The following is a 24,788-nucleotide window of genomic DNA, read 5'->3' as shown; positions in this document are numbered from 1 at the left end:
GGCTGCCATTCTCCATCCCCTGTTATTTCGGTCGGGCCCACTGTTGATTCCATCTGGGCCCGCCTGCTCCCTCCTTTTCCTTTTCTATTACTACTTCTCCCTTTTTAGCCTTGGGATCGGGCGCCCGTTTTTACCGTTTTATTAGTCTACTGTTTTACTGTTTAAATTGTATATGATTGCTGCTGGATTTTAAATGTGTTAAGTTATGTTGTTGGAGTTGCTGTCAGAGAACAGCCATGTTGGAAGCCGCCTCGAGCCCCCTGCGGAAGAGGCGGCCTATAAGTTTGAAATATAAATAAATAAATAAAAATTCTAGGGGTCTAGAATGTTTTGCATATCTTTTTACTGTATGTGTACTTTTTAGAATCGAAAAGCCTGTGATTCCTATATATTTAAGGTTTTAAAACTCTTATTTGCCATAAAGGGTTCCTAAAATTGATGAACAGCATCTAGTGAAGCGAATTACAGCATAATTGCAGCATAAACTATTCTCAGGCTATTGACTTTCAGGATTGTACTGGAAATCTAACAGGGCAAGTGGTTGCCTAAAATCATGCAACAGAATGAATTTTCCTGTTGACTGTGCAGGCACCAAATTAATGTAGAAAGGGCATTTCACAGCCACCAGAAAAAAGACATCCCTCATAACTATCCATCTGACTTCTGAAGATGGGTCCATTTGGATTAGTACATTTTAACAGACAAGTAGGTTCATGGAAAAGTACGCAGTCCTCTAAAATTCCTTAGAGCAACTCCATTGAATTCCAGAGGCAATATGGATAGAACTACTGTTTTAGGCATTTTTTTCCATTGTTTCAAGCAGCTTATCGCTATTTTCAAGCCCTTAAAATAAACCCCTGGCCATTGCTGTAGCTCCTTCTGTAGGTCAGGATAACTATCTGTTCTAACATAGGGGAATGCTTTCTACTCGTGTTTGCAGGGAGAAGGTGTGTTGGATCCTTATCAATAATATTCAAATCGAGACCAGCTCTTGAAGCATTGTTTGAATTAAAGATAGTTCTGTTACTTAGCTGACGTGAAATGTTGAGTCTTCAAGTAGCCTATGTGGCAAATTATGTTATCTTGACACTCTTGTAGGTAAAGTTTGACTTCTGAAGTTAGGATGTCACTTTAGAATAGTTCCTATCATGACACAATTTTACACGCTGAAGGAAGATGAAGTGTTTCTTAAGCCTGTGCATTCTTTTTATCTTTCACTAAGAATTAACCTTAGAAAGCAGAAAAAGAAAGCTCTAATCCTGGAAGAAGGTTCCGTGATCGCACATGATTGAATTTACAAATGAGAGTATTTCCCCAGGTTATTCTGCTTTTTCTTCACACTACATATTTTTGTAATGGATAAGATTTTAATATCTTCTAGAGTATAAAGTGAGAGAACTTCAGCATGAAAAGTGTGGTCTTCTTTGCATTTTGTTGACTTTGAGGATATCTGAATAATTTCTTCTGTCATGTGTTTCCTTTTTATCCATGTGAATGAAGGCATTATTAGCCTACTTCTGTTAATCAAAGGAAGGAAGTTTGGGGCAGGAAGGGAAGCACTATAGAGGTACCCTTCAAATGCAAACTGTCTGTTAACCGTACACAGGAAAGATGCAAATCTGGATAGAAAAATGATACAACAAAGTAGTCTATTCACCATAGTGTAATCTAGCCGGTAGGCAGCAACCAGAAGGAGAAAATGCAGAATTATATAGCTGCTTATTTTGATAATAGTAGTAAGTATGGGAAAAGCTGGTAATCCAAAACTAAAATATTAGGGGGTGTGTGTCAATTTTTATCTTGATAATTTGCCATTAGAACTGTTACTGAAAAGATTAAATATTCATAAGAACATATTTAATGTATGCAGTATGAGTCATTGCACCTATTATTTCTTAAAAAGAGCAGAAGTAGTCAATCTTTTTGTATTGTCGAAGGTTTTCACGGCCAGAATCACTGGGGTGCTTTGGGGTTTCCAGGCTGTACACGGCCATACAGCCCTGAAACCCCACAGCACCCCAATCAATCTTTTATTTATAGATAGAAGAGACATAAATGTGGTTTTGTATTCATGGTTTCAACCTGTTGTGGTCTTAATTCTTTTAAACTAAGGTGAAGCATCCTCAGACACTATGAAATGGTTCATCATTTATCAAGTTCTTCTTTGGACTTTTAGAGTTAGAACTGAAAAATTCTGCCTTGAATGTGATTCCTGAAAATTCACTCCCCAGTTATCCAGGAATCATTTTTGTACAGGTTATTACAAAACCTGACATTAATCCTGATAATGTATTGCTTGTTCAAAGTTTTTATCATGTTCTGACTGGCAAGATAATTGTATTACACCTTACAAATTAAACTGTTAAAACACAGGTTATATGTTAATATAATAGATAGCAAATGATTATTATTAATGGATAAAAATATGTTACAGTTAGCTGCTGTGATGTTGTATCATGAGTATTCTTACTATGGAGACCAAATTGGGGATCAACTTGTCTAACTAAATGTGTAAATAATGTGAAGAATTGAAGAAAACAAAATTTTGTTTTCATTGGAAGTACAGTTGTTACTTTTGGATCCAATGTTACTAATCGGCCTCTAAAAAATCCAGTGCTGGATGGGAGAGTTACGTGGGGGCAGAAGGCGTAGAACATATTAACTTCAGTTTCACATATCTGAGTCAACAATTGCAACACTCACTGAATATAAACACTATTGTGTTTGTGAAATAAATGTGAAAAATAGTTAAAAACAACAACAACAATAATAAAAATAAAATAGGCACTAGAGAAGTTGTGTGTGTATTAGTAGGAAAGGAAATATTGGTGGTAGTGTGACTGAGCAGAGAGAAAGAACGAAGACTGGGAAGTAGGTGAGAGTCAGAGGTCAGGTTTTGGGAAAGTGAGAAGAGAATAGGATGAGAGGAAAGAAGTGGAAAGTTCAGTTCCACAGGGCCTGTAAGATGGAGGTATTCCTTCAGGTCTATGATTGAGGCAGCAACAGTTACATCACTGCTCCCTTTTCCCACCTTTCACCTATGTATTGTAATTGTCTTAGTTTATTATAAGTTATTAGTTGGGTTAGGTTTGTTTGTTGTTGATCCTACATTCCCTCCTTCTGACCAAACAAAAAGTTTGAATAGACTGTAATTGTAAGGCATCAGGGGTATTTTAAGTGGTATTTTAGTTGAGTAATTAATGAAATTATGTGCAGTTTTGTGTGTTTTGTATATTTTATATTGTTTGCTGCCCTGAACCTGTCTTTGGATGGGAAAGAGTGAGATACATATCCAGTAAAATAAATAAGAAGGGGAGACATAAGAAGTATTCTGCTGGATCAAACCAGTGCTGCATCTACTCCAGTATCCTGTTCCATTCACTGGCCAACCAGCTTCCCAGAGGGCTAATAAACAGGGTGTAGAAGCCAAGGACATAACCTAATGATGCCTCCCACCCAGAGGCGGAGCTACAATGGGGACATCTTGGGCAGCTCACCCTGGCACCGCCATTGCAGTCATGTGTCGGGTGCATGGGGCATATTGGGGGTGGGTGGAGCGTGTCAGGGGCATTTTGGGGCGGGGTGGGGCGGGTGGAGGCGCGTGGTGACTTCATGTTCCAGGTGCAGTTTTCCCTCCCTTCATCATTGCTCCCACCACTATTATTCAGGGATTTGCTGCCTCTGGATGTAGAAGTTAATTTTAGTCATCCTGGCTAGCAGCCAGTAATCAGACTTTAATGCCCTTTTAAAGCCATTCGACAGTTCAGGAAAGGGCACAGCCATGCATAAAGGGAAGCTTGAATAAAATATTACCGAATGTAAAAATTGAGACCTTTGATATTTGAATGAGGGTAGGTAGTGAAGGGAAGACTTTGTGTTGACTTGACCAAGTGTCAAGCTGTGGGTTTTCAGTCATCTGAACAGTAATATATATATACATAGTTCCTCTGAAACAGGTGTTAAACCTAGCAGTGTAAACCTGAGTTCAATTTACTGCCTGCATTAGGCAGAGAACAAGCATAAGAAGAATAAAATGGGTAAAGTGATACTTTTTGTTAGACAAGTTAGGCAGAATTGGTAAGCAAAATAGAACATTTTGAGCAATTATTTCAAAATCCCTCCTCTAAGCAGCCGAGACTCTTAAGGTTAATGTTGCACTAGTGGATTTAATTCCTTTGGATACTTTTGTGTCTTTATAATATCTGTTCGCAAATATACAAGTAGAGCATAGAGCTGTGGTGGCGAACCTATGGCACTCCAGATGTTCACAGACTACAATTCCCATCAGCCCCTGCCAGCATGGCCAATTGGCCATGCTGGCAGGGGCTGATGGGAATTGTAGTCCATGAACATCTGGAGTGCCATAGGTTCGCCACCACTGGCATAGAGGAAGCAGCAGGCAACAAAACTACTAATCCTATATCAAATTACCAAATAGATCAACTGGCTGAATCCCAAATGCTTCTCCCAGCACTTGCTCAGTCTTTGCTTAAATGTGAATGGCAAATCTTCTGCCTTCTTGTTCTTCCCTTTCCTATCTGTCATAGTCGTGTAGCATCGATGGGACATTGGTCTCAGGTTCCTACCTGTAGGCAAGTTACCTGTTCACAAAAGTATCTCTTGATCATCCTTGCCAATCTGCAAGTAATCAGTACAGTCATGACAGCATCTATGCTAGTGGCATTGCAAACACCGTTTAGGAGTACAGTTTATAACTCCATCAGGGAAGTTTCTGGTTAATTATCATTGCTTTGCCATCTGTGAAAATTTCCTCATTGACAATTATATTTCACACACAGTTCTGTAATTTATTTGGAAAATGGTTTCCAGAAGGGATGCAACATTGCTCAGTGGTGTATTGGTATGATTCAAATGGTAAATCAGGGAATCTGTGAGCAGAAAGATGCTTCTGTATTAAGTACTGTATTAAGTACCAGCATGTTTGTACATTAAAACACTGTGCTATCTGATTGCCTACAGGAAAGGGATGTAATATCCACTTTACAGCCAATGAATGAGTGATTAAAATCTTAAAGGCATTTAATATTGACTGAAACACAGAGTTGTATTCTGGTGTAGTGTTGCAACACAGGTTTATTGGGTCAGAGGGAGTAAGCAATGGAAAAAGAATATAGAGCAGTTTTTGTTGTTGTTTTAAATGCCTGCATACTACCACTTTATCCAGAAATCAGTGGTGGGTTATACTTTGTTTTAAACAAGTTGGCCATGTTTAAAATGCATCTTTAAAAATAAATGTAGAATGTCACAACCAGCTTTAAGTAAGAGAAGAAGTATAATGTCTGCTTTAACCGTTTGTTAAAGCAGACCACCCACAAGGCTTTGCAATTAACAAGCAGGCGTAATGGCGTTAATATTGTCTTCAGTGTTGAAAGAAAAAATGTTCAGGGTACAATTTCTTCTCTTGGGCTCACAGTTAATTGCATCTGTTTCCTGGGCAGATAGGATAACTAATTCTGTCAAACTCTTTAAGCTGGAGACTGATGCAAGAAGTAAACCCAAACTTAACTGTGTTCTAGTAAAAATATCTTGAACTCATCATGAATCAAAGGTAAATAAATGCCAAAATCCCTGATTCAGCAAGCTTATTAGTCTCATTAATGCAATTACACAGCCCAGTTAAACCATTGTTGAACCATTACATAATCTCATTAAAGCAAATGGGAAGTTTTGCCTGTGCAGAGCAAGGCATTCTTACATATTTTGCTGAAGCAATGCCTGACTTTTGAGTTCTTTTATTTGACACTGATAGTCATTTCTCTATGTGCCATAGCACTTATGCTTCCTAGGAAGGAAAGATAAGCTGCTTAGCATATTTTAGAAAATGGAACATAAACGTTAATTACCACAGAAAGCAAGTTGGGTACAAAGAAATAGTTTCTTTAAATATCTGTTTAATAATATTTCTAGCTATAAAGTTGTAAATTAAACTATTATAAACTATTATAAAACTATTATAAAACAAACTTTATCTTGGCTAACAAAAGGAAATTTTTATTATTTGAATATTTTGCTGTAAGGTATATATATACTTAACTTGCCTGTTTGATGTTGTATATCAAACAGCTGCTGATGCCTCGGTATCTTGCTATCAGTTTCTTTTAACTTTTGCTGAATTAAAAGTAAGCCCTTTGTTTACATAACAGTGATTTATCTGATGAGAAGACTGAAGTCAGTCCCCAGTTCCTTATTCACACTTTTTGCTTCCTTATTTGGGAATCCAGTGACAAATATTGAGAACAGTTAAAAAGCTCTACACCCCAAAATAAGATGTGGACCACCACACATCACATATCCCCACATTCAGGGGATTTTGCCCTCCAAGGGGTTGTAGGCTGGTTCCTAGTCCTGGCTGGTTGTTCCAAAGAGGGGTGCCTCCAGGTCAAATGTTCATATAGACACTGAGGCCCATCTGCACTCCAAAACAGTTTTTGGACCACCCTGAAGCACACATCCCTGTACTCTGGAGACTGTCCTTTGCAGGAAAACATACAGTAGCACCTCAGTCCTCTTTTGGGTGCCACCCAGTGGTGGTATCCAAAAATTTTAGTAACAGGTTCCCATGGTGATGGGATTCAAACAGTGGCGTAGCGCCAATGGGGCTGCGCGGGGCATGACAGGGGCGTGGCTGGGCACTCCGGGGGCGGGGCATTCCTGGGCGGGGCTGTGGCAAGGACTTGCCCGGCCAGCATGCGCGAGATCCTTGCAGGAAAGCGAATGCTTGCGCATGGCGCCCATGAGCTGCCACTGCGCGCTTATCGGTTGCACCTCCTGCTAGACTGCTTCAAGTTCTGCGCGCTACTGCTGAGAGGAGGGGCGTAACTAAGGCCAAAATCACGTGGCAAAATCACCAATTAGTAACCCCCTCTCGGCACACACAAATAATTAGTAACCTACTCTCGGGAACCTGTGAGAACCTGCTGGATCCCACCTCTGGTGCCACCAAGTAGCCTGTATTGCAAAGGCAATTTGAATAAGCAACTGGAACATCAACATGCCCACAACACCCCAAAATAAGGGTTGGATTCAGCAACTCGGATTGTGAATAAGGATCTGGGAATGAAATAGGAACTGGGAACCAATCTCAACCTTGTCTATATTTGTGATTTTCTTCCCATACTGGAATACTTGTGTGTCTGCCATACTCTCAGGTAATGCCTTTTAAAATTAATAAATCCACCATACTAGAGCATTGCACACTTCACAAATTTGTGCTAGCAATGGCAGCAGATCATAGACATATACAGATACTGTAGAAAATAGGCTCATCAATGTTGCTTATCAGCTTTTTTGGCAAGGAAAGGCAATGAAAGGAAAGATGTAGGAACAAATCATGTTATCTTATGCACTTGAAACACTCTGGATTAATTTTGGTCTGCACATTTTTTCATGTTATTTGGTAGCTGTAGGAACCTTTGCTAACTTTGCAACTTCAAATGCAACTAATCTGGTTTACAGAGGCTTTCAGTTCAGGCATTACTTGTTTGGCTGCATCACGTGTAAGTCATGGTCCAAACTCCATGGAACTATGACCCTGGTCAGCAGTTAGTTTGAATTGCTTTGAGGAGGAAATGAAGTGTGGTGGGCTGCAGTATTTTTGTACAAATATGTCACATTGAGGTGCTGAACTCTAGGCTATGTTGTGAACTGGACCCTTTACCTGTTCTCAAATGAGTACAAGGCAGATACTGTATGCCTAGAAGTCTTTATTTTAAATTATTTTAAATTAAAGGTATCCATCATATAAATCAACTTCTGTTCTTCAGTTTTGTTAAACTGTTTATCCTTTTTCTTACGTTTGGTGGAAAGGGTCTCTTTGGTCGGAAGTTTTAAGTGGTCTGAATTGCAAAGAAATTATTTTTCAAAGACTGAGTTACAGAAGTTGAAAAAATAGAGCAAAAGTTTTTTTTTAGGTATTTTCTGCCATTTTTACTGAATAGGGAAACATCACTTAACTTTCTGTATTTGGGTGTGAGGTTGCACAGTGATGTGTGTGTTTAATTCGTTGTGTTTTTGCAAATCTGTTACATACTTTCAGTGTTACGATGCTTTTATTTCTTGTGTTATTTGATGGAGAGGGATGGAAATGGGATTTCTACTGCAGCTTTTCAGCAGAAGCTTCTACTAAGGGCAGTGGTGTAGCGCCCACGGGTGAGGGGGCACGGCACCCACAGGTGGGGGCATGATGCCCCGGGCAGAGCAGTGGCAGAGGCATGGCCAGGCCTTCGAGGGGGCATGGCGGGGACGTTCTGGGGTGGGGATGCTGCGGCGGGGGCAGTTTCCCCTTCCTTTGCTCTGACTAAGAATAGGGGTTGCAAATAATTAATATGAGAACAAGCTGGTAAAGAAGTGCACTGAACTTCTGATCTCTCCCACCTTTCCACCCCATATCATCCAGTGCCCATGTACACTTAAACATTATATTTATGCCTAAAAGCATAGCTGTAAAGCAGGGGTCCCCAAACTATGGCCCGGGGGCCAAATGTGGCCCCCTGAAGGCATTTATCCGGCCCACCAGGCATGGCGGTGATGGCTCCATTCATGTGCAGTGGGGGCTCGAGGGAGAGGAGGAACCGGCCCAATGGCTGTTGATTGCAGTTACATGATGGCACCCCCAAATCTCCATGAATTTTCTGACTCAGAGTTGGAAACCTTACATGTGGCAATGCCTTCTCCGCCCTTCCCTCTCAGCTACTCCATGTGTTGCTCTAAGGCTTTCTGTTCCGCCTCACTCCCATTGGCATCAGCCAGGCTGGCAAATTGCTCGTTGGCTGCTAGGGAGGAAAGAACCCAGGAAGATACCTGATCCTGGGTTAGATGGAATGTTTCATTGGGAAAGTTCTGCTTTTTTTTTTTTACAGGGGAAGGTATTCCACAGCCTCCCCAACAATATTTGGAGCCCACCCTGTACTTGACATACTTTGGTCACTGTTCTAAAAATAGACCATGACAGAAAGGCTGAAAGGTGAAATCAGACATTTTACAATCATTTGTGCATAGGAATTTGTTCATAGTTTTTTTTAGTCCGGCCCTCCAACAGTCTGAGGGACAGTGAACTGGCCCCCTGTTTAAAAAGTTTGGGGACCCCTGCTCTAAAGGAAGAAAATACTTTGTTCCTGACATGCTAGTTTGGTTACAAGAAACTGTGTTTTACTTGAAGACGTACTTCCCTTTTGGTGACACAGGCCATTTGATCACTTCAGGATTCTATTGCCTCAGGATATTGCATGTTTACATAGGCCTGAGTGTGCTGCTGGGACAGAAGTAGCTTGGGAAGAAGACATTTGCTAAGCTGAGGCAACTCAAGGTATTTTTCCACTTTAGGCATATTTTTTTAAAATGTTGGCCTTCCCTTCATAAATACACATGGGAAAGCAAAATGTTAGGAAAGAATGGGTAAAATACACCTTAATTTAGAAAAAAAGTAGGAACACTTAAAAATGGATGGGAAAGCAAAGAGGTGAAATAGAAGTAAGCTTAGGATGAAAAGTCGAAAGAGGGCTCTGGGAAAAGAGGCATACCATGTAGTGATTGAAATTGAACTAGGCTGTACCACTTTGAAGCACAGGTGAAATCTCATAGGGTAGGATACTAATCTGTGCAAAAGAAACACATACACACACACACTTCTCTGCAAGGAAAACTAGATATCAGGGAAAAAGCTTGCGAGTACTGAACTTCTGATCTCTCCCACCTTTCCACCCCATATCATCCAGTGCCTGGTGGGCCACTGCGAGTAGTAGAATGCTGGACTAGATGGACTCTGGTCCATCTAGATGGACTCTGGTCCACCTTTCCACCCCATATCATCTAGTACCTGGTGGGCCACTGTGAGTAGCAGAATGCTGGACTAGATGGACTCTGGTCTGATCCAGCAGGCTAGTTCTTATGTTCTTATGTTCTACTGTCTCCCGACATCTAGCTTTATGTGTAGAAGTCACGTTGGTTTGGAGAAGCATCCAGTTTTCTAAGCCTCCAACTTCAGGATTTAGAGGTAGAGGCAAGACTTACACTTATGATCTTAGTGAGAACCAGATCTAGGATGCTTTCATGACTCTGTTATGTTGTATGATACATCTGTGGTACCCAAGATACAATATGAACATGTGAACATCCTGGGATGCTGGGGCAGGATGCAGCCTGTTGAATGTGTCATGGATTCCCCCCCAGTGACTGTTCTTTGCTTCCACTCCTTTCCATTCCAAGGCCTTCATCAAGACTTGGCACTGGCTATCATTGGCCCATGCAGGAATCTAGAAGCACAGATTCATGTGTAATTCCAAATGAGCTATGATTGGTAGTACAATGTGCAAGGGTCTTTATGGAGGAAATTATTAATATGTTTTCAGCAACATGGTTTTGAAGACAGCTGCTGACTACAAGTGACACATGAATGAAGAAGACATTCCACTTATGCTGGGGAAAAGGATTAAGTTTTGAAAGATTTGGGGATTTAGAAAATCCCCAAAATGTGAAAATAAAAATGGGGGGCACGAGAGGATAATAACGGAGAAAAGAAATGTGGATTCACACGATGAAGAGGTGGCTGTAGGAACTGCCCTGAATGATAGCACTCTTACTCATGCCCCTCTTAAAAGCAATATGTTGGAAAATTTTACATTTTCAATTTGCAGATGAGCAATAATTTGTTTCTGAGGCATGGAAAAAGCTTGCTGCATTGCTCTGTCTTTTAATTTTAAGTCTTTTGTAACAAGGACGGACTATAGATTAAGTAAATAAGTAAGGAAGTGGAATTGGGGTTAAGTGAGGAGTCTGTTGCCAGGTGGGCTCAGGGCCAGGGGCAGAATGACTTCTGGCACTAGGGAGAGTGAGCTTGAAGGCAAGAGTGGTTGCGTTTTTGAGCTGCTCTTGCCAGGCAGAATGGGTGTGGAGCATCATTAGGAATATGCCAAGATACTGTGTTCTTACACAAGGTAAAACCACAGTGAAGCCTAACTGCAGCTAATAAACCAGCTTCTGATACTTTTTGAGGTACCCAAACTAACCAGTGTGGTACTTCAAGCTAACTGGTGTGGTGGTGTACATTCACGGATCACTTAACATTTTGCCTTCTGTCTGAACTAACGTTTCCCAAAAGTCTGTCTGAAATCTATGTCTGGCAGGATTTAAGTCAGTTTCACAGAGTCTTTAGTACAGAGATGTTCCACCACAAATATCGTTAAGGCAGCAACAGTTAAATAGATCAGCTGGCCTCCCTCCCCTGCCCTCCTTCCCTTCACCTCCCCTTTCTACGCTGTCCACTTCTCTTTCCTTTTCCCTTCCTGTTCCACTCTTTAAAAGATCTTTTTGCTCTGAGTACCATCACTGCAAACCAGCTCACCACTGAGACAACTATTATATAGAAGGTATGAAATTTGAATGCCATCTGTTCAAGTGAAATTAGGATTTGTGGTTTTAGATTGTATGGCTGTGGCGGGTTTTCCAGGCTGTGTGGCAGTGATTTGGTACGAAACCACGGCCACCCAGCTTGGATATATATATCCAACTTTGCAGATAGAGACTGATCATAATGTATGTTGTTGGAAGCCACCCTGAGCCCGGTGTAGCTGGTGGAGGGTGGGTATAAATGGAATAATACCATATATAAAGAAATAAAAGAAGTGTTCTCCTCCTCCCTTTGCTCCCCAAGAAGTAAAGGGGAGCTATGCCCATGTGAGAGGGCCTGCCCTACTGTCTCTCTCCCCTTCCAACTGCACTGGGTAGCACATCACCTCTCAATTAGTCCCCTTCTTTTTTCTGCCTGTGGATAGGGCTTTGCGTGTTTGGGTGGTCTGTTTTCTGTTTCCCACACCCATACCCTCTGGTCAGCTACCTGTCTGTAGCTGAGTCAGGGGGTTATGGTTTATGCAAAGAATGATCAGTCAAGCACATGAGTGAGATTTTTGCCCACCGTCTGAGATCTTTAAAAGAAACAAAAATCACCAAAATACACTGTCAATTCAGTAGCGCACAAAGCATTGAAAACTGTATCAAAGCACTACAGAATATCACAGATTAGGGAAATAATGTAAAACTTTCAAGGGTAACACACCTACATAATGATTTGTGTTATCTTGGCTTTGACTTCCTTGAAATAGATGTAAGCCCATAGGAACTTTGCAGATAGAGGCTGATCAAAACAGAATTAACCCTGCTTTCTTCCTTTGTTCCCTCCACCTTCACATGTTGGTCAGACCTTTTAACCTTTCCTGTCCCAGCAGGGAGGGTTAAACTTGTGAAACTGGAATTGGATCTCCATATATGCCTTTTCTCCAATCAAACTAAGGTGTACATCCCAAACTTTTCATGACCCTACTAACTATATCCAGATATCTTGTCCATTCCTGGCAGATGGCTAAATGGTCATCCACATCTTGCCTATTTGTCACCATAAAGAATAGATAATTAATTCTTCATCTCTCTATGACAACAGCATCTTTCTGTACAGTAAGGGTTTACTTGAAATTAAAGGTTTCAGCCCAGAGTTGCAGTTAAATTTCTGGATGAGAAGGCAGAGATATGGACGCAAGCTATTCTAAACAGACACCATTCTGAGTCTCTTCAGCTATTCCAAACCTCCATTTCTCACTATGTGAATGTTAATCCTGAAAAAAGCAATTGCATGAAGACACCTATCTACAGGTTGTATGTGCATAGCCTCTTTACAGGCTGTAAAATGATCCACAAGTAGACCAGATGCTGAGCCTACTTGTGGATCATTTTACTGCCTTCCAGCGCCCCCCCCCCCCCAGGGCATAAGCATAAATCTGTGTTAAAATCACCAACTTAGTATTCAGCCTCCTGCTCCAGCCATAAAGCCCATGGGCTCTGCCTTCTGGTTTACAGGGACTAAACCTCAGGATGCTTAGCCATTTTTTCTGTGGCTCATGTTCATCTTGAAGATTAAATCCGTTGGCTTCATATAGGAACTTTAATCCTTCATCTAAAAACAACAAAAAAGCAGGTGTAACAGGTTTCATGAAGGTACAGATCTATGGTACTGGCAGTGCATTTCCTTTTCTCTGGCTTTCTGAGTCTCTCTAAGCATTTGCTGGGTAACATCATGCTCACTTTCCCTGTTAGTATCAGTGGCGACAGCCAGTCTGACCTGGAAAGGAGCCGAGCACAGTGGCTGTCTCCTTTTAAACTCGGAAGTGTCAGCAACTTGCTTCTCTCCCTTGCTTGGCGCTGTTTATCTAGCATATGCAGTGTCTGTTTCATCTGGTGGTATTGCCAGAAGATAGCTTAGTACTCATGTCAGAATACTTGCAGCTAATTGAGGCTTAATTTCTATAAATACTAAGCTTCCTGTGCACAGTTTGTCACATGAAATGCACGGTTTTAGAGAGCTAAGGTTGCCCTTTACAAAATCTACATGTTTGATAACAGAGCAGATTCCTAACATTTTGGAGCTGACAGTGATCTCACAAGTTATGGAATCACCCAGCAACTTTTATCTAAAGCAGTTCCACAATTAGTGGTCTTAATAGGGGCATAGTCAGTGATTAGTCATGGAACTCCAAGAAATATTTCACCTACATTTGTAATTCATTTTAGCATACAGATATGAAATGATAGGAGTCCTGAGGGGTGGGACTGATTATCATTCTTTCACTTTTTTCATTTTGTTAAATGCAGTCATAGACCAGCAAAAAACCCAAACAAACCCAAACACAGCAACAATGTTAACAAACAGTTAACGAGCAATCTCACATGACACCAGCGATTTTTGTATCCTGCTTGCAATGTAACAAAACTTTGACAGTGTGTGCAAAATTGTGGAATCTTTATCTTTGAGTAAAACTTGACATCACTACTGTGACTAGAATAACTAGAATATCCAAAGGGTTTAGTCAGCAGGGGCAAGATTAAGTGATGTCTAACATCCCTATAAAACTCAGACAGTAATAGAATATGGTTGATTGCCTCAATCACATTTGCATTGCAAGGATATCAATGCGCTTCTATCGGCCATTGCTGCAGTCTCTCACTGAGTTGGACTGATGGAAAAGCGTTAAACTGAGTTCTTGAAAAAGCCCACCAGAATTTGGGAAAAGCAATAGCTGTTAAATATGGTACACTAGCAATTCCTGTCCAAGACTTTAATTATCTGTATGGATTATGGGAGGAGCGCTGTCTCATCTGCAAATATCCCTCTTTTAGAGTTTGTTCTCTCACACCTGCTGCAGGTGATTTTCTTGTAAGCATCCTTTGGCAACAGCCATTTCTCATGAAAGGTGCTTCCTCCCACTGGCAGATCCCACACACACTGTGTTCTTGGCTGCTGCTGTGTCTTAGACTCTTGAACTTCTGTGGCTCAGCCCTGTGCTTTGCCTTCAGAGCAACCCGTAACTGCAGGTAAATAGTTCTATCTGGACATCTGGGCTCCTGACTCTGTGTCTAAGGAATCTGGATCTTGGACTGGACAGCAATGGAGAGCGGTCTCATAGTATACATGTTTGAACAATGTGATATTAACTTCTCCTTATCTTCTGTGCCACCTGAAGCATGCTCTGATCTTGTGAGTTCATTTTGGTGGGCTGTTCTACATGCTCAGTGCATCCACCAAATATGTGCAAATTCCTACTGCTTGTTGGGTTGCTCTAGTTTTGGAATTCTTGGTAAGCCATTCAATTCACTATTTGTCATAGTCAATTGATAAGCCTTTATCGCAGTGATGGCGAACCTATGGCACGGGTGCCAGAGGTGGCACTCGGAGCCCTCTCTGTGGTCACGAACAGAGTTCATCATGTGGGGATGGAAAATCACACACACACACACACACACACCCCACACACACACACACCCCACACACACACATCTAGGCTGGCCTGGGCAACTGAGCACGACGTGCGCGCACTGTGCTGAGCAGGGAGGACTCGGCTGGCGGGCCTGGTGCCTGTGCTTTGGGTGGCTTCTGCCCAAGGGGGATGCAGAGGAGGCAGAGATGCTAGAGAGGCACAGAGCGGTGCACGCAAAACTTGCTGGAGGCTAGATCAGGCTGGCCCCTGCTTGTGCGGGTGGGGCGGAGGAAGAGGGAGCCAACCGGTTTTTTCTAAACTTAAACCTCAGCATTCAAGTTAAACTGCCGGGTTAGCACTTTGCGACAAATAACTAGGGTTCGGGTTGCAATTTGGGCACTCGGTCTTAAAAAGGTTTGCCATCACTGCTTTATCGGCTAAGATCAAGTGTAGTATCTGTTCTTATCAGTTTAAAAACTGATATGTCCTCTATTTGAGGACCATGTATTTGTCATAGTGATGACTGCCTTACAGTTCTTTGTTCTTATAGAAGCCCATGTGATCTATCTCCAGATTGGTGCTGCTTGTCTTCCAGTGGTGCCTAGCAGAGGTGTAGCAAGGGGGAAAAGTGCCCAGTGCATCCTTTGCCCCCGCTCTGGAACGCCCTCCTCACCCCCCCCACAGGGGGGCACATCCAGTGCGTTGCGTACCTCTGCTGCCCCCTTGGAGCCTCTGGTGCCTAGTTATGTGTGGTCTTGGTGCCCAAACTTATCAGCTCATGGATTTGTCTGGTTATAGATTATAGTCAGAGTTCTCCCTAGTTTTTTTACTTTGTTCTGCCCTCATCTCTCTTCTTTGTTCTTTAGGTCTTACATATTAAACTATAGACTTTCCTTCTGGATCTGATGCATAGCCTGGAATTTAGCCTGATGTTTTACAGTTTCAGAAAGGCTGTACCCTCACAAAGCTCCAACTTGCTCTGTGTGTTACTTAATTGGAAAATAGATCATGTGTTTCTATGCTCGCACACATGCTTTGAGCCCGCCTATGCGCATCTGCTTCTCAGAGACGTGGCCTTTATTTGGAAAGTTGGTTATGCATGTTTGAAAAGAGGTGGAAACTGAGATAGTGGATTCACAACTTGTGTCCTTATTTGGTAAATTAACCAAGAACCAGCTCAATGATTAAATTGTTAAACTCAGAAATTTGAGTGTCAATGGCATGTATTTAACAGTTGTTAATTGTATTTACAAAGTAGAACTTGTTCACGGTATCATCAGCATAATATTTAAAACAGCGCCAAATTGTTTGCCAGACTTCTGTGGCTTCCAGGCTCCTGACAATTCCTGTTCTCCTTTACGCAAGGTGGGAGAGGTTACTAAGGTTCTCTCCTGTTTGGAAAAGAAAAGGCAAGAGCAGAAAAAGACTTACCATAGTTGCTCTTACTGTTGGCAGTTTGGGCACTAATGGAATGTAGACATGTGTTGCAATGGTCCATGTGCAGAGAATCTTGGGTGTTTTGCATTGTAACACTGAATATAGGCTTGCTGCATTGTGTGGTTTGGCATTTCAGATCTCTGCACATACATAATTATGCTTCCATGGTTTGGCATGATGTCTATAATGAGCAGAGATAAAATGTAACATTGATATATTTCCCAAGCTCATCATATCTGTTTATTCCATCGGTTCTCAACTTTTCATGTCCATTCACTCTATCAAATGGTAGAGACAAAAAGCTCACTTTTCCTGAAGATGAAAGTTATATATTATCTGGCATTACTGCTTGCCTGCCAAAAAGTCACAAATGGATAAGCCACGGCAGGTAGGATTGGCAGCAGACTTTACATCATGCTTGCAGGCAAATGTGGGAATTTTTACTAACTTATGAAAAGCGTGAATTTTTACTAACTTATGAAAAGCGTGTCTCCCACCTACAGTGTCTGACGGGTGACACATTCATCTCCAGCTAAGTACCAGTGGTTTATTTAAAGCTCATGCTGTTTGAGGAGGAGTGGAAAAGAAATCTCAGCTTTGATTATGGTTCTAAATCTCATGATTGTTCAAGAAGTGTTTTAGCTCTATTTTATGAGCATGTAGGGTTTTGGGTCCGTGTGTGTGAAAAACAGGACTTGGTTATTGAGAAACACATCCCAGTGAGCTACGTTAGCTTACCGAATTCCATGAGACTTGCTCACAGGCTGAGTTGTATGGGGGCCAAATGGTGCCTGGAGACAAAACCCCCTCTGCACGGAGCCCCGCTTACTCACGAGTCGGGCTCCAACCCCTCTTCTCTGACCAGCAGCCACAGCGTGAGTTTCTCTTGCACCACGGCTGCTTGGCTGGGAAGAGGAGCCTAGGGTAGCCCCTCTTGCCTGCCCAGCAGCCGCGGCGCAAGTTTCTCTCGCTCCCCTGGTGCTCGGCGGGAAGAGGAGCTGAAGGCAGCCCCTTTTGCCTATCCAGCCGCCAGGGCACGAGTTTCTCTCGCGCCACAGCTGCTGAGTAGGAAGAGAAGATGAGAGCAGTCCCTCTTGCTTGCCCAGCAGCTGGGGCGCAAGTTCCTCTTGTGCCATGGCTGCTGGGCAGGAAGGCATCTGGTCACATGGGGGCCGATTTTGCACTCCCCATGTGAGCAGATTAGTAGCACCTGGGGACATGAATTACCCCATGGCCCCGGGCAAATAATCCACTGTTCATAAGTACATGTCCATTAGAGTTCTAAGATAATTGTACCAATCGATCAAGCAGTCCTCCACATTATTTCCAAAATACCTGAATAAACTTAATATTTAATATTGGTGGTTATTTTCTGTCAGTAACGTAAGACATCAGGAGAGAAAGTAAGTATGTTTGTTCCTTCGTTTAGGATTCTGGCTGGAAAAAATCTATTTTGCTTTGTGGCTGATTCTTCACATACCTCATCAAAGGCTCAACACTTTTATGCTTGAAGTTTTCATATGACTCAACACCTTAATCCACACCCACTACCTCTTCCCCCCACTTAACTTTTTTAGTGTTTATGCTTATGCAAAGATACCAGTATGTTGACATTCTTCCAAAGCTACCAGCAAAAAGCACTGAACTGTGTTAACCCCTGCTCATCAAAATAAATCTTAAATACAATAGTTGGTTACATTTTCTCATGGAAGTAAACATAAAGTTTCACATTTCAGGTGAGAATCTTTATGACTGTCAACATATTAGGTTCCTTTATGAACTATTTAAAGAATTCTTCTTTTCTTGGAATATGGATCCTATAATATATAACTGGGGATTGTAAGTTTACATTCTATTTTATACTGTTTATGCCAAATAAAGGCTAAATGGAAAAAAAAGTTTACATTCTTCGTTTCCTCACCAGAAAATCCACTCAGTTTCTGTTGAAATGCATTTTAATAAATTTATTTAAAGCAACCAAAGACCAAGAATAAGATTTAAAGTTTTGCAAGATGAAAAAAAGAGGAGGTCTAGCTGTACCCAATATCAAATTATATCATCAAGCAGCAGGACTTGTACAGATCTCTGACTGGGTACAAAATCCATTTCAGAGACTTATAAAATTAGAAACAGCAGATTTAACAATGGGTATACATAGTTATTTATGAAGGGAAAAAGCGAATCAAAAGACAGATTTTATTAGAAAAGTCTTTCATGTAACACAAAAAGGACTTTTTGAAATCTGGGAAAAAAACTTACTTATGACATAGTCCCCTGATCTCACCTTTAAAATCTTCCATAGAAGCTTATTGTGATAAAGAAACACAGAAGAAGAATGATAATATAATCTATAAGAGAATGATCAAGAAGCAAGGGAAAATTAAATCCTGGCAAGAGATAAAGGAGAGAGGCAAGAAAATACAATGGTTGGTATATTTTCAGTTGGCATCCAGACTCAGCAAAGAATTAAAACTACAGGGAGGAATATTACGTGAAATGTCAAATTTTAAAAAAGAAATTACTTTGCAGAAACAACATTTGATGGGAGGAATATGTGAGAGCTTGTTTAAGCACGAAATGGAACAGGTAAAGGACTGTATGATGAAATAGAAGCAAAACTTCAAAGAAGAGATAACTTTTCAACAATGGGAAACATTATGGTCCAAAAATATTAAACTTATTGCCAAATGTTAAAAGAGAATTGGTATAAATTGTTTTGTAGATGGTATATAACGCCTGAAGTTATTAAGAAGATGAGTAAACATAGTGATGGTCTTTGTTGTAAATGTCAAGAAGTTGGATCTTTCTTTCACATGTGGATAGAAGTACACAGGCCCCTCTAATCTATACATTCTTTACTTATGTATATCAGCATGAAGATAATTTCAGAGCATAGCTGTATTGGTCTGCAGTAGAGCAGCTAAGTTTGACTCTAGTTGCACCCTAGAGACCAACGTCTTTAGGATATAAGCTTTTTAAATGTAAAAATTGTATTTCAATACATGTAATAAGCATAGAAATCAAACATAAACTTTCATATTCTTATACTCTGTGTAGAGCTTACTGTCTAAAATTAATATTTGAGATTATATTACTTTGTCTTTACAATATATCTCCGTATCTAATAACTTATTATAACACATATATTGCTTTGATCTCTCTTTTGTTTTGATCTAAGATTATTAAACTTCATTCTCAATTTCATATATATAATTGAAAAAGATGTTCAATTTACCTTAAATTTATGCTAGTTTTGCCATTCATGCATATTCGGTTAATTTACTCCTCCATTCAAATTCTCTGCCTTCTGTTCTGCTGCATACATTACATTACTCATTATATATTTTTGGAATATTACTTAATATTTAGTAGCATGTTTTTCAGATTAAACTCACTTGAGTTTTAAGACATTTTGCATTTCCTCATGTATCTCTGTTTTTCCTTGTGCCTTCTTGCTTCCCTGCATGTCCACCACATATGATAGAATGTTGCATCTATATTCTGACATTTCTAAAACTTTTTATTGTAATTTTTGTTTGCTTGAAAGTCTTCTTAATTGGCTGCCTTCTTTGGCTATTTGTTTTTTCAGTTTTGATACTATTTGATGATATAATAAGCACATAATTTTTCCCTCTTCATCATTGACTGTTTGCCAGGTTTTTATTTTTTCTAGATTGTCTATCATTGGAAATAAGCTTTTGAGAGTCAATGCTCCATTTGTCAGATATGAGTTCGCTGAGATCTGAGTTCTTATATCCCAGTCAGAAGGGTGTGTGTCTGTGTTGTAAACAAGAAACTGCAGATACAGTATGGCATTCCTCAAACATAGAAGATTTAAGGGGAGATTACAATGTGATATTGCTGAACTTGAGTTCATTCACAAGTTCAGAACAATGGACACTCCCCCCAAACTGGGCTGAATAGGGACATGGCATTTTTATCTCACTGCAGATGCTAATTTTCTGTCCCCCAAACATTTTCTCTCTGCTATAGTCAAGCTAATTATGATGTGTATTGTACCTCTGAATCCTGAATTCCTTCTTTGCAACACCCCTTCCACTTTCTGACTAGAATATAAGGATTCGGACATCTACATTTCAACTCATATCTGATAAAGAGAGCTTTGACTCTCAAAAACTTACACCCTGAAAATCTTATTGGTCTCTAAGGTGCCCCCAGGCTCAAATCTTGCATATCAACGTAAGAATTTCTTGTGGTACCCTATGGGGGGAACTAGCACTAGAGTCAAATCCATAAAATAATCTGTGGGTTGTTATGTCAGACGTTAGATACATCTTCATTAATTGAGAACCAGCGTGGTATAGTGGTTAAGAGTTTAGGATACAGGGGACCCAGGTTCAAAATTTGCTGGGTGACCTTGGGCCAGTTACATTTTTTCAGCCTAAATTACCACAGTTGTTGTGAGGATAAAATAAAGACAGGAGAGTGATTGAAGCCTCTTTGGGTCCCCATTGGGGAAAAAGTTGGGGTATAAATGAATTAAATACATTCAATAATGTATTTGTTACAATATATTGTGGGAAGGATACGTAAATAGAATCTGAACCTCTTGAGATAACTAATTTTGATGGCCTAAATTCTCCAAGTCTGCCCCACTTACTTCACAGGGTGTTTGTGGGGCGGGGGAGGAGTTTGTCAGCCCCTTTGAGTCTCCTTAGAGGAGAGAAAGGAGGGATATAGACTCAACTTCTTCTCTTCCCTTTCTCTCCCCGCTCTTTCTCTATTTCTCTTTCCCCCTTATTTTCTCCCTTTTCTTCTTTCTCTCTCTCTCTCCTTCCCTTTCTCTCTTTCTCCCCCTTTTCTGTCCCTTTCTATCCCTTCCCCCTTCCCTCTGGATGGGGGATTCACTACTGAGTGGCAGCGTGTGTGAACAAGTTCTTGAGGTATGAATGGACAGTAAGTTAAAATATGAGCATCCAGTGTGATGCAGTGACAAAAAAGGTTAATGCGATCTTGAGATGTATCAATTGTAGCATAACATTCAGATAACAAGAGGTTGGGGGCACAGTTTGAGAGTTTGCCCTGGGCGCCATTTTCTGTCAATATGCCCCTGGGCCCAGGGTAAAATTTCGTACTATCTGAGTACCAGGCTCCGTTAGTTAACGTGCAGTGCCCCCCTTCAATCTTCCCTCCTTTCCTTTTATAGAGTTCAAGTATTAATAAACAAAATGTTTTTAAAATGTATATGCAATATAGTATATATGTTAACTAAGCATTGAGCTCATTTTATCTTGAGTTTTGAGTGTGGATAAATATGCACTATTTGTTCATCGTATTTTTCTATTATTTTTCATCTCATTATTGGCCCATTTATTTGCAGTTACAACATATACATTTGAAATAACAGCAACAGTATTAATTACAAATGTTTTGCTAATATGGGGTTGGAGTACATGAGTGCAAAAAAGGTTCGGAATCACTGTCCTAGGCTGATCCTGCATTCCACAGGCAATTGAACTAGATGGCCTCATATGGCCCCTTCCAATTCTCTGATTCCTCCTGAACCTGTAAACTAGGGGGAAAAGTCTTACACAACCTAACGTCTAATGGCTTTATTACTATATTGGCTAGGCATGTTCTGTATTTTAAATTTAGGAAGATCTTTAGCCTGACTTAATCTGAAGAAAAAACAATTGAATGAAGTAAAGTGCACATGGATATTTTAAAAGATTTTTTTTCCATATCTAAAAATTCTGTTTATAAGCAGCAATGAGAACAGTTTTAATGTGCCAGGAATTCAGCCTTAATTGTTTGGCTAGCATCCCAGCCCCTCTTCCTAAAGCTGTGTTAGACTAGCCAAGGATAACCCATCATTGTGTAATGTGTGAAAGATATTGAAGCCTTCTCAAGGTGACATGTTGAGACAATAAGAAGGGCTGGGTGTATTGCCTCAGGGGACTAAATGTGGTGCTTATAAAAGAAATAGAAAATAATATGCATTGTTCTGTCAATTCATCTTCCAGATGAACTTTCCATTTCTGTTTGTTTAGGACAGGTCTTACCTTTTTTAAAAAATAGAAATGTTGAAGGCATTTATTAATCATTCTTTTACTTGCCAGAGGTGTGCATGTGTTAGCTCTTTTGGCAAAGAAATTATCAGCCAGCCAAAACGCACACTGCAGTGTGGAATTGTGGGGCGGGGGTGAGGAGATTTTCTCTCAGGAAAGTGTTAATAGCAGGCAAAACATATTCTTTGTGGCACCTGTTTTACAGGATGGGTTTACAGTTTTTGTGTTTATACCACTGATTGCCCACAAGACCGCAGCCAGCTGGTACCTGGGCAGCATGCATGTAGGACTCTCTCCATTCCTGTGGACACATATGTACATTCTCTGTAGATACACTATATCTTTTCCTTTATGTGATGCTTCCTATAATGAACTCTAATATCACTTGAGCTGAGGTGCAGAAAACTAATTGGAAAAATATTGTTCTGTTTTCAGGTTGCAGTACTAACACATTTTTTCATTAACTGACTTTGCTTGGTCACTACTGATGTCCTGCTCCCCCTGATGTCACTGCCCAAATAAGGAGTTTTTTCTGCCTGCCGGCAGGCTGGGCTTCCTCAAACCCCAGCTTCCAACCCTCGGCTAGTCAATAAGTTTTCCCAGGTTTTGGTGGTAAAATTAGGTGCCTCGGCTTACACACGGGTCAGCTTATACACGAGTATATACAGTATTGTATTCCTTGCTTGTATTCATATAGTCTTTTGCAAAATAAATTGTGAAGAAGAACCATGGAGAAATCCAATAGATTTGAAAACTATAATTTTTAACTAAATATTTGAGCAGTTTCCAGATTCATATAACAGATCAGTTTTGTTGTGTTATCACACCAGTTCCTTCCTTTAGGACAGGAGCCTTTGAGGATCTAAGTATAGATATGATGCAACTTATTTGGCACCTGTAAAGAGCCTATGTAATTGTATAGTCACGTGCTTTGCTCTTAGTCCATTTATTTGGCATTCCTGAATAAAACTATTTTGAAAGCACTGCAAACTAAATTGCATCTGTTTTACCTTCCAACCACCAACTTGCAATTAATCTAAAATGACTGACAGAGACTCCATTCTCTTTGATAATCATGCCATTATTTAACAGTAATTCCTGTGGGCTTGCTTTTAAGTTACTTCATGTTAAGGCTATATGGGCCCACAGGTAATGTTTAAATATATGCTTGGGGATTAAATTCTTTTGCCATATTTATTACCACTTAAAGCTGCTTAATTGAAAATATGCTGAAGTAAACAGTGTAACTTGGGAGAACAGTTTTGAAAATGAGCCATAACCTTAAAAAACAAAGTTCTGCATCTTTTGTCCCAATTCAGAAGTTAGGAAATCCAAGAAAACACTTTTTAGCATTTTTTGTACAGTAAGAAAATTGTAGAATTGGAACAAAACATGATAAATGGTATTAATATATAATCTACCTCTGAGCCCGCAGTGTAACTTTTATAACACAGTTGTAACTACTGTTAACATTATTAGAACCTTGTCTGATCAAGTTGTTTAACTGAAAGGCAAGCAAGTGGATAATTATCTCTTAAGCACAGTGATTGTTGTATATTGATTTAAATGTTATTAAAAGAGACCTAGTTTTTTTAGAACCTTATAAAAAGCAGTTTCTTAAATATTTCAGAAGACATTACTTTTAACAATAGGGCACCTTTACACAGAAAAATTATTTTTTATTTCAAGCTCCTTTATACAGTGGATTTTTAAGTAGCTCATAAGTTGATCATAAGCACGTGTCCAGTTAGAACCATTTTGCGGTTAATAGTATCCTTTCCACATAATTGACTTTTTAATTATTTTTTGTCTCACTTTTCTCCTAGGTAGCACAGAGTAGCATATATCAACCTCTCCTCTCCCATTTTGTCCTTACAACAATCTTGTGAGGAAGGTTAGGCTGAGAGTGTGTGTCTCTGGCCCTGTCTGCATAAATCCCTGAAAATGTTTGCAAAATGTTTTCTAACCCCCACCCCCCGCTTTACCGCAATGTATGTCTGCACTCCCCCTTCCAAATGATTCCTGGCAGCCATTTTGTGATTTCTCCTTTTTTCTGCCTTTTTGTCTGAGAACATTGCTTCTATGCATCACAGTGGAGTGCTGCAATTCTCTGCATTTTCATCCTTCAATGATTACCCCCCCCCAATAGCGCCCCCCCCCAAATAAAGGAACCTGCAGGAAAATACAGGTGAGAGTGAGGAGTGAGCTGAGAAAATGGCACTGATTAGGAAATTCATGGAAGGCAGAGAGGCTTGGGAAACATCATAAAGGGACCACACAGACAAATGAAGCCATTTTGAAAACATTTCCACTAAAGGGCATTCATTTAAAACATTTTGAGACTGCAAATGAAAGATTTTGAGGTAAAAACAATGTGGAACTCCAAAGAGGAAACGTTTCATTTCCTGCCTCAAAATGTTTTAAAGTGTTTGTGCGGAAAGGGCCCCTCTCTCTTTCCCCCTTCCTCGGATTTCTCTGAAATGCTGCTCCTATCAGACAGAGGAACTTCAGGAACACCATGAGGGGTGACCTGGAGCCATGCAGCTGTGGGAGGAATCAGTTT

The 24,788-nt window shown here is 40.4% G+C and overlaps 1 protein-coding gene and 1 pseudogene across 6 annotated transcripts in view; both read left to right on the top strand.

Annotated features, from left to right (window-relative positions):
* SPATA5 (spermatogenesis associated 5) overlaps positions 1 to 24,788 on the top strand; it is a 168,154-nt gene that overhangs the window by 106,119 nt on the left and 37,247 nt on the right. The window lies entirely within an intron of this gene.
* LOC125440429 lies at positions 15,176 to 15,288 on the top strand (annotated as a pseudogene).

This window comes from Sphaerodactylus townsendi, linkage group LG10 (assembly GCF_021028975.2).
Source record: "Sphaerodactylus townsendi isolate TG3544 linkage group LG10, MPM_Stown_v2.3, whole genome shotgun sequence".
Classification (NCBI taxonomy): Eukaryota; Metazoa; Chordata; class Lepidosauria; order Squamata; family Sphaerodactylidae; genus Sphaerodactylus; species Sphaerodactylus townsendi.
This window is presented reverse-complemented; position numbering and strand designations above follow the sequence as displayed.